General features: G+C 35.4%; 1 non-coding gene across 1 annotated transcript; it reads right to left on the bottom strand.

Moving 5' to 3' along the window:
* Nucleotides 1-9,826: 9,826 nt before the first annotated feature.
* Nucleotides 9,827-9,931, bottom strand: LOC125691480 (U6 spliceosomal RNA). Its single transcript, XR_007376153.1, has one exon. It is a non-coding gene; the product is annotated as a U6 spliceosomal RNA (small nuclear RNA).
* Between the last annotated feature and the right edge of the window lie 1,496 nt (nucleotides 9,932-11,427).

Genomic DNA, 11,427 nt, shown 5'->3' with positions numbered 1-11,427 from the left:
TCTAGTCTAAATCTACCGTCTTATAGTTTAAAGCCATTTCTCCTCATTCTGTACTACATGCCCTCATAAAATGTTGCTCATCAGCTTTCCCGTAGGCCCCCTTCAGGTTCTGTAAGGCAGCTATAAGGTCCCCATGGTGCCTTCTCCAGGCTGAACAACCCAAACTTTCTCAGCCTAACACTGTAGGGGAGGTGCTTCAGCCCTCTGATCATCTCCATGGCCCTCCTCTGGACCCACTCTGACAGCTTGATGTTCCTCTTGTGTTGGGAACTCCAGAACTGGATGCAGTACTCCAGGTGGGATCTCATGAGAGCAGAGTGGAGGGGCAAAATCACTTCTCTTGATACAATCTGGGATACAGCTGGTCTTTGAGTCTTCTTTATTGTCGATACTATCTTCCAGTCAGAAATCTTATTGTCATTTATTTTCATTCAGGTCAAGCTTAATTGCTCTCACCAAGTCTTAACACAAAGTCATGGACTAATGTCTACGGAGAAAATAAATATGAAAAGCTTTAGTATTTAGATACAGTGTCTCCATGTGTCTCCATGTTTTCGTATAGGCATATTAAAACCTGCCCTTTGATTTTATGGCAGGAGAAGGTAACACAATTGGAAAAAATGGATGATATGCATTGTTTTGGGAGATGGTCTAGAAGAATTATCTGTCAGCCTGGAACTGTGACAATGTTTCTGATAAGAATTGCCTTGATTAGCATCATTTCTTAGAATTCTGTGCAGTGTGTAAGGATGACTCCCTCAGGAACTTACAAGTGTTAATATTTGTCTGTTTATTTCTTGAAACTGCATAATATGCCCCATCAATCTAGCTATTCTTGCCTTTCTTAACAGTAAGTCATAACTATAACTAAACAGGACAACCTGAACTGACGAGTCTCACTGGATTCTCTAATAGCTTAAGATTGTATTTATGTTCCTCTTTGAACTGCCACATGCACTTCCTGGAGAGTAAAGGAGGTTACTTGTCTAAATTAACCATCAAGGATGAAGGTGGGCATTATTGCATTTTGTTGTACATGATTTTACGGCGACTTTCCTTACCTCGTATTTCTTACCTTGTCACTTACTTTAAGTAACAATTTTCTTTCAGTGTCTGTATAAATTTGCATGCAGCTAATATAAAAAATTTCCACAGGTAAGCCTTCAGTAAGCAGCTTTGGCATTGCTGTCCAAATAATTTCAAGCTGTCATGCTGCTTTCTCATCAGGTTTTTTGTTGTTCTTGTTGCTGCCTGGTTTTTTGAAGAGCAATAAATCTAGTTCAGAAGTTACACTTTTCTCTACATGACAGAGAAATACCTTTTTAGTATGTTTTCTTTCATTACTAAGACAGTTGATACTTCTGATAACATTTGCTTAATGAAATAAGAGAACTATTAAGCAGTGAGTAACAATGCAGTGGGTTTTCTAGGGAGAGTTTCATTTCAGTGCTCCCAAGTAAAATACAGGGGAAAGAAAAGTTCTCTACATATGAATAGTATTTAGACAAAACACTATAATAGTCCGGTCCCTTCCATTTTATTATGGGATGGTGACAAATGCCCAAGCATAAACCTAGAAAAGGTTAGTTTTCCTTCTGAAATTGGATTACTCAGAGTTCTTGAGTATATGAATGCATATGCAGGAGAAAAAAAAAGTTTAATTTAAGGACTCAGCATTCATTTATTTTGCCTGGATATTCTGGACCAGAAATGTGTACCAGCCTTCAGCCTACTGCCACCTGGCCTACACAGAAATATAAAAAAATACTGAAAAATGTAATAAAAACCTCAATCACTATTTTATTTAAATAAATTACTTGGAAAATTGATTATATTTTTTTCCTTAATAGTATGTCTTTTCCACACGCTTACCTTAGAATACAGTCATGTAGACAGTCGTATTAACTGTATGTATGTATTTGACCCAATACTTGGAACAAGAAGTACTTTAGTATGAAATTTAATTAGCTGACTGTTAAATCATACAGAAAATATTTTGAGATTCTAGATTTTTAGTATTCACTTTAAGCCTAAGAAAGATTAGGTTCTGATGACTGGTAAGTCTGACCAGAAAAATAAATGAGTTGGACAGACAGGAGTGCCACCACAGTCAGACTAAACAGGTTCCTGTGTAGCAAAACTGAAAAAGAAATGTGAACATGTGCAAAAAGGAAGCAGAGATTCAAACTGAGATTAAAGGAAAAATGAGTTTAAAGAAGTTCAAAAGCAGGCAGAAAACAGATATTTCTGTCTAGGTTATATTCTACTACTTTATATATATATATGTAAGTATTTTAAACTCTATTTTAACTGACATTTCCAAAGGTATTTGGAGTGGTTTACACTCTGGGAGAAATTGTCTTAAATAGATAGATCTTCTTTATTTTCCTTCTTCTGTAGCAGAGATATCTGAGGAAACTTGCTTTTTCTGATGTGATTTCCATCAAAATTCCCGTAGTTTTCAGAAGAGTGTGCAATTATATTTTTATAGCTTAGTGATTTTAATAATTGACAGTAGACTAGGGGTAGCTTGAATAGTACTTCAATTTTAAGTGAAGAAGCAAAGGGCCTTGCATTAGCTTGATAGGTAATGTTTTGCACAATGTGAATTTTCATGGAGTAGCTGATGAGTATTGCTGTGCTTTGTGTTGAAAGAGCTGGAAGGAGGTCCCATACAATACTGATGGCTGAAAGTTCTGAAAAAGTTATTGACACAGGTATTTTAAGGTTTTATGTGCCTAAAACAGATGTTTTAACATGAAGATAAATATTTTGATACAGTAATTGGCTAGAGGCTACACATCACAAACACCTCTTACATCTTACATCTACACTGTTTTGTAAACGGCTAGAAGACCACTATGTCGTATGTGCAGTCAAAAGGTAGTGGAATGATAAAGGCTGACGTTCAGGAGTAATGTTCAGGGGGTATTTTGTTTGTTTTGGTTTTTGCTGGGAAAGATACATTTTTCCATTTTTTACTATCTGCTCATTTTCTGTCATCTTTTCCTTTCTGTGACATCATGGATACTGAGAGAAAGAAGATAATTTAGAGGATGTTTGTTTGCCCCTTCCCTTTAGGATCTGACCATAGAGATATGGTCCACAAATTATTTTTGAAGCATCCAATACCACCTGTCTCCACAGCTTCCTAAAACAGCATCCTGAAGTTCACTATCTAATGTATAAAGAAATGTTTCCCTGTATATGTTTTAAAATTATCTTTTTGTGCTACATAGTTGTCTAAACACGTAATGCTTTGTTACAGAACTCATTGGAAAACTTGATAAAGAGGCTCACAATGCCATAGACTGAATTATTTTCCTTGCTGTGTTAACAGAACCATTCTCATTTTCTGGCAATGTTCTTCAAATGAAAAGTTTTACCGTTTACTAGAGGCTTTTATTTGAAAGAAATCATGTAGAGTGCAGCAAATTAATTTTTTGTAATACCTCAATAAATTCTGTTGTTATGTCTTAGATTGCTATACATTGCTACTTTACCACAGAACAATAATTCCATAGCCTCTGTTTTAGTTAAGGTTCATGTTCATTACCTTGGTTAACAGGTTCACAACTGCTGTAATGCTGAAAGATGTAAAATCTCCATTCAAAAAATTGTGGTTAAAGACTTATTGTCTTAACTTGTAAGTGTTCAGGAGGTAAATATATACTACACTAAATGAGCTTTTTGAGGTCTGATTGATGAACTGTTTTCACAGTTTGGGCAAAACCAAAGACAGCCTGAATAAAAAATGTCTATCTAAATTATTTATAGAACATTAAGCATTTTAAGACAGTATGGTACTTAACTCTTTCAAACAGCATCTTGACAAATATCTTTCATAGAAATGCCCATTCACCTTACTCATATACTGTATACTTAGTATTAGAGTCAAAATACATTTATCAGCAGAAGGGCTGAAGTATTCTTTTACATTACTGTGATCTTTTAAGAGGTACTGATTTATTTAATGCTGTGACAATGTGTTGAATAATTATAATGAGTTACTGAAAATGTTACTACCAGAAAGAACATTGTGGTCTTTTAAAAGTAGAAACCATTGAGACCTTTTTTCCTCTGTGGCCAGGAGTCATGGTTCAATAGAAAAAAAAAGGACAAGCTATCCTTGAACTTTATATCAACATTATGAGCTTGTGTAGCTCCACAGTTAATCTTAACTTTTCTGGGGAAAAGAAACAAATAAAAAATCCATAACCTTGAAGATTTGTGTTGTGATGCCTTAAGAGGATGGTCATCAATTTCCGTGAGGTCAAGAGTTCAGTTCAACACTTAACCTAAAATTTTGATTCACTTTAAGAAGAATTTGCTGGAAAAGTGCAAGAATCAATGAAATGAAGAAGGTAACTGTCTCTACAAAATGCAGCAAAATTTTAAATTTAATAGGACAGTTGTTAACATTTTAACAAATGCCTGTTAGTGAAACAATTGAAAGCTAAAAGATATGAAAATTAGATATTCAAAACTACAGGCAAGAAGAAACACACCACTCAAATTCCACAGAGGAAATAGTAGAAGATTCTGAATCACTGCTGGTGAACTATTGATATTCCTGTAATGGAGTGAAAATATTGATGGGCAGAAATCCTAGGGTTGAATTCAAATGGCATTTTCCTGAATTTAGGGGCTGTTCAATGTAGACTGTGTAATCTGCTGGCTGTCAGGCCTAGTCATGTCATATACACAAATGAAATAGAGCTATCAAATTGCTTTTTATAGGGCTGAAAAGTATTGTGACAGCACCCAGTACTAATTAATGCCAGAGAGACCAAGAATTTACCCGCCTTAGAAATAAAAGGTTTACCCTCATCATGACACAAGCTACTGGAATGCTGGAACAGAAATGAACTGTTTGCAGCAAGCATTAAGTTCAAACAGTTCATTCAGATAGCACATATCCTCACAATTACCTGCTAAGACAAACTCATATTATTAAGTTTTTTACTGCCTTTTATAGTAGTTGAGCTTTTTTTACACCTTTTTTTTTTTTGAGAGATTACCTCAATTTGAATTTCATCACATGAAAAATATATTTATAAAGATGAACAAGAGAAGATACAAATATTAAAATGTTGCTACATTTGCACATTGTCCTTCTTATAAATCTTTCTTACCATTGTTTAGTAATTCTCTGCAGCTATTCATAAAACTTGTTCTGCTGCCATTATCTGAACAGAACTTTTAGAACAATTTAAATTTATGGATGTATATAATTCCCTGACCTGCTGAAATTATACCTAGGAGTTCTTTAAGTTTTTGAGGGTGTGGACAACTTTTTGATTATGAAATGGTTTTTAGAAAGAACTGTGTGTTATGCCTGAAGATTTAGCCAGACACCCATAATTTTTTTGGTACTTTTTATTCTTATATTCACTCCAGCTATTATTACTGGGCTCTTAGTGAAGATGATGGCATGAGAGTCTGTATACAAACCCTTGCTAAATCAAGGCAGACTACCTTTGCTCTGAGCAAGTTGTTCTCTCAAAGAAGGGAACCTAGTTAGTAAACATGTAAATGAATAATACTACCAATTTATAAATTGATATAGCCTTTTTTTTGAAGGAGTTTCTTGTCCTTTCTGAGCTTCTACAAGCATTTGTTCTTTCTTTTAAAGTTCAGGAGATAATCACTCTTACAGAATTCTCGAGGTTTCTTTGTATTATTCTGGTATTTTTTAACAAGTACAAAAAGGATGAATGAAGTTAAGAATTTTTTCTATGGAAAGTATTTTCAGGCATTGAATTCTCTAACTTCTCTAAAAGTCCCTTCAGAGTTTAAAATTAACTGTGTTAGCTACAGTAAAATATATCAACTAGCACTTTTATTAGGATTCAGTAAGTCAATCATTTTCAGACTAAATATTTTCAGACTAAACTTGAGAATTTTTGGACAATTTTCATTTTGAAAATTATTAACAAAACAGGATTTCTTATATTTAAAAAACTTTTTACTACAGCATATATTCACATACTTACTACTAGTCAGATTTTGAAGAAATATAACTTGAGAGAATAATTTGCAAGAATTATGCATTTTATACTTCTACTTAGACAGAATGTACTACATATTTTACAGTTCCATTGTTATTTTACTTTGAGTATGGAATGTATATAATTTGTTAATTTTTTTCTGCTCTCTTACAAACAGGGAAAATAAATGCCATTGCTTTGTTTTTGCATTTTGGTCAACAGCTGTTTTTAGCCAATGGGAGCAGTGAGTAGCAAGATTTATTTTTCCAAGCCATAGTAACAGGAAAATAAAATAAGAAATAAACTTACTATTAAAATTAGCCATACTTGGGAAGGAAATGTTTGTCTGTAAGAGATACCTGGGTGCTTCAGGAAGTTTCTAATGATTGATAATCAAATTCTAACTGTATTTTTATTCAAGCTTCTGATGATTAGGTGCAATGCCCTTTTCAAAGGCCAACTTAAGTATCTGCACCCTTGTGCTCAGCTGTGATTTAATATAAAGCTGTGTCTTGTTGTGAACTCTGGAATCAGCAGGCATGATTCTGTCAGGAGTTTTCATTGTGAGATTTTGAGTTTAAATGTTAATTCCTGCAGGTATTCCTTTCAGTGTAACAAGTCCCATGCTGATTCCCATTAATCCATAGCTTGCAGAAAAATAACAAAGTTGAAAGGCACTTTCAAAATCTTTTAATATATAAGGTATTCTATCTAATAGATTACTGAGTACCACCTGAATGAAAATCTATCAACATTTTGGCACAAATGAGGTTGCTTCAGTTTTGAAGTTACATATTTGAAAGATATGTCATCTTGTAGCATGTTTATTTCCTCAACATAAGTACATCCTGGACTAAATAAAACCGGCATGGGAAAAAGAGTTTGTAAGTGAATGTGCATTATTTTTCATGTGGCTTCAAACAACATTGTTCTAGGAAATGAAACAGTGTACATGGAATAACTAAAGGATGAAGAGATAATCAGTTGGACTGAGCTTGTAACTACAAGCAATGCAACTGCCACCTGAACAGAAGTCCATAAATATACATGCACAGTCATGCTGTGCTGAGCCACATTCCCAGTCCTTCTCCCCACATACTGAGAAGACAAGCAAATAAGAGAGCAGAAACTGGCAGAGCAATTTTTTTCCCCTTTGTTGTGCCTCTGAAAGCCATATCAGATGAAATTCTTTTATACTTAAAGCTAAATAAAAACCAGAGGCATTAAGGTGTCTTCACTGGACTGAGCAATCAGTAAACAGAATAGAAGAGGAACACACCCACGGATAACTAGAGAGTTCTAATTCAGAGTTATTCTCAATATTAATGACATTTTTGCTCCACCTACTGGTAGGAAGGTTTGAAGTCTCCTGAATTGCCATCATGGGCTTGTTACTCTTTCTGCAGCCAGTTCTCTTGTCCCGTTACAAGATTAAATTTCCTTATGTTGAAAGAGAGAGAAAAAAATCTTGGTACCTGTCTATAAAATATAGAAGTGAAAGAAAAATTACAGTTCTAAAGTGGAAAGAATCATCATGACTCAGAATTTAGAAACAGAAAACTGTTTCTTGTGGTGAGAGAGGATAATGCTGATAGTTTTGGTGGAAAAACACATGAAACATACAAGCAAAAGAAATCCCAAACACCTATAAAATGCTCTACAGCTTTACCTTTTAGGATTTTAATGATAATTTTCTAAGCACAAAACAGTCTGATATCAATGACCATATCCCATTCCTAATGGCTCATTTTGCCATGTTTCTTAGTGGGATGTATCAAGAAAAATGGGGCTTGTGAATTTATTTGCAAAGCTATGTGATTGGTTATGTTTGTTTTTAACCTTGTAGGTTCTCAAAGGTTTACTCCATAGTTTCTGAAGTTGTCAGCTCACAGTCTTTGATTTCTTAGAATGACAACCAAACACCAGTTTTCTAGATGCATTCTTTTACTCTTGCTCATTGGACTGAAATCAACGAATAAGGTTCTTTCATAATTACTGATTCGAAAGCTGTAGCTTTCTCTTCTGGTTACAGGCTAAGGTCTTCATCAGAATGCTGTGCAGTAATATCAGGATAAATCAATTACAGTGTTCTGTAGATCAGTTAATATCCCTGTATTTATTGGATAACATTCTTTTAAATTTGAAAAAAAAAAAAAGTCAGTTTTCTTGTAGGAGAGGTTTCATTGGCATTTTGACAGATACTTACAATTGTGATAGATAAAATGCTTTCCCTCTATGAACACACACAGTCACAGAGCATGTATGGTCAGTATAGATGTCCAAAGTTCATTTAGATGAATATTGTTGATGAAGACTGGTCTACTAAAACAGGCTGCTCAGAGCTATGTCCAGTTGGGCTTTGAATATGATCAGAGTTGTGGATTCTATAACATCTCTGGTAAACCTGTCCCTGTGCTACTGGGGAAGGCACAGGTATGGCCATTTTCCCCTGCTGCAGTGTAGAGCATTTTTTTTACATCTTATCCTATCTGGACTGGCTCCAGGTCTACTGCATGAACTATTTCCTAATTTGCTCAAAGACTTGTTGCTCATGGCCCCAGGTGAAATTATTCTTCTTCGATATCACTTGATACAATCAGACTGCAATCTGGAATATGCATTCTACTAAAACCTATAACATCTAAGAAAGCTTATGTTTCCCTTTGTGGAGACATAGAAGTTATTTTGTTCATCACATCCATAGGTAAATAATGATATACATCTTGGCATTTTTATTCCTCAAAACTGAATCTCCTTTAAGGGTTACTTGAACTTGCTTTGCTTTCTGGTAACACTGACTTTCAGAAAGATTTGGATAATTTTCTTTCTTTTTTAAAAAACCTCCTGTGCTGTGCTGTGCTGTGCTGTGCTGCTCCTCTGCCCCACATGATGATGTCACCAACGTATTGCAGGTGTTCAGGAGCTTCCCTTTTTCCAGAGCAGTATGGATCAGCCTATTGCAAATGGTAGGATTGTGTTCCCACCACTGGGGCTGTCAATTCCAGGTGTATTGGATGCCCCTCAATGAAAGTGAATTGTGGCCTGCACTATACCACCAAAAGAAATTGTGATATAACACTTGGTTGCCTTTGACTCCCAGTTCATATTGAAATTCTAGCATGTCCAACATGACAGCATTCAGCAGTGCTGTGACAGTAGTCCACAGTGAAACACCACTCTCCATTGCATTGTTCATACAGAACTGCTAAGGGGTGAGCAAGTCTTGTTGATTATTTCTTGGCTCTCTCAATAATGAGTAAGTTTGTGGATGGAAATCAGGAAGTCTTAGTTGGTGTGATAATGTCACTGTTGTAATAGTGATTGATATCTGCAGTTCTCTTAACAAATCCAAAACAGAAGAATCCAGGCAAGGTAGACAGCTGCTTAATGTCTCCACCTCCAAGACAGCTATATCAAAAGCCCACCAGTACTCTTTAGGTCCTTGAAGTAATCCTTCCTGAGATTACCTATGTCAAGAATGCACGGAGCCTCTGCACTATCACAGTGGGATGCTTTTGCCATCCTTCCCAGCTAGGTTCTCTTCAGCCTCCTAAGGAATGAACTCTTGGGATCTTCTTGTTGCTCCAGAAATACACATGAAGCCTGCCTCTCAATAACATGATGACATCAGTACTGCCATCAAGTTAGTACCTTGTGCACTAATGTTCACTAGAACCTTGTACGTCTGTGGGTCTCATATGAGAGGCCATTGAATAAACACACTTCAAGAAACCCAATTGTCCTGGCTGGAGCCAGGACCACTCTAGAACTGATTACTGTATTTGTTAAGCACTTCTTCTGAATAAAAGTCATCATCAAATTCAGAAATAAGATAAAAAAATATGGACTTACTTATGAATTTTTTTGTCATTCTTGCACAGGGACCATGGTAATCTTCTGTGCATCATTCCAATTTTAGTATACATTTTAGTTGCTAAAGTGAGCATAGTGTTTGGTCACTCTCACTATAAGTAATTATTTTGTACACATGAATTTGAGCCCACAAGAAATTATCATATAGTCATATGTATCCCATAGGAAGGTATACAGTGAAGTGCTTTTGTATCCTCTTCAAGACTGGATTATTGTGAGTATAACCATAAGAAGAATTAGCCTACCTAGAATATAACAGGATATAGAATTCATATAATTGATCAGATGGTATCAGAAAATCCATATCATGCTTTTGTCCCTCTCTTATTCACTGAAGATACAATCCTATATACAGCTACCTGTCTCTGATTTTGTAGGCTGCCTTGTATGGCCACAGTTTCAAAAGTTTAAAAGAACTCTTGAACTATTCAGAGGCTAAACAAAGAATCACTCAACCTATTGGTCTCTAGATAAAATAGAAAGCATAAGTGCTTTCAGCTATTTTTAACAGGAATACTTACCAGTTCTTAAACAAGACTAAATCTCTGGAAGTTACTTACTGCAGCCTGAAATTGTGCAAATTCCAGAAAACTCATGGGTTCAGATGCTGATGGAAAAATTAATATCAAATTCTTTTTGGTCTTCAAAAACTAAAGCCTAACACTGACTATTATCAACTTTTTTTGTACACTGTATTTTAAGACACATGTTGAATATATCTAAGTAGCAGGTCTTAAGTCCTTTCAGGAAGGATTATGGGCTAGAATGAGTAATGATATAAATGATAACTGTGAGGAAATCAGAGAATTTGGAGGAGTGTTAATCAGAGAATTCTCGTCTATCAACTGATTGTTCTATTGGATGTCTATGTTACATCTGAGTTTATCCTGGCTGCTGCTGCAGTATCAGCCACTCTGTGACAAGTCTAGAGCAGATAATACACATAGTGCACATACACACACAATACGCACACAATACACAAAAGCATATTCTACATTTTAAACGTTTAATTTTCTAACCCCAGTTACGTAGTAGAAAGTAATTGTTGAGTTGCTAAAGCAGAATATGATGAATGATAAAAGGAAAAGAGGCACTTTCATTTTCAAAAGAGGAGAGATACTTGATGCTAAAGTAGTAGCATGGATTGGGTTCCACTGGGAGATACAATGCTGCAGAAACTCCCTCCATGTTTTTTTTCCTTGGTCTCATTCTTGTAGAGGTTATGGTTCTCTTCTTTGTCTTATCGGTTAAGTCTCTAATTCTTCTAAGCAGGTGCGGATCTCAAAGTGTAAGTATATTTTACATCCAGTTCTGTTGAACACTTTATGTGCTGGTGCTGGGCTTATTGTCAGAATGCCCATAATCCATACTTAGTACAAGAAAGAAAAAAGATATTTTAACAGGATTAAAGAGTTATGCTGAGGGTGCACACTGTACTAATGGTAGAGCTGCTCCTGTTTCTGATTGTGTCCTTCATGTTTTCATTGTTAATTCATGTGGCCTATGTGTTGTTTGTTTTCCTATTGTTCTAAAACTTGTAATTCCAGCTCTTAAGATTATAATT

Source organism: Lagopus muta, chromosome 3 (assembly GCF_023343835.1).
Source record: "Lagopus muta isolate bLagMut1 chromosome 3, bLagMut1 primary, whole genome shotgun sequence".
Classification (NCBI taxonomy): Eukaryota; Metazoa; Chordata; class Aves; order Galliformes; family Phasianidae; genus Lagopus; species Lagopus muta.
Note: the sequence above shows the minus strand (reverse complement) of the source record. Positions and strands in the feature narration are given on the sequence as shown.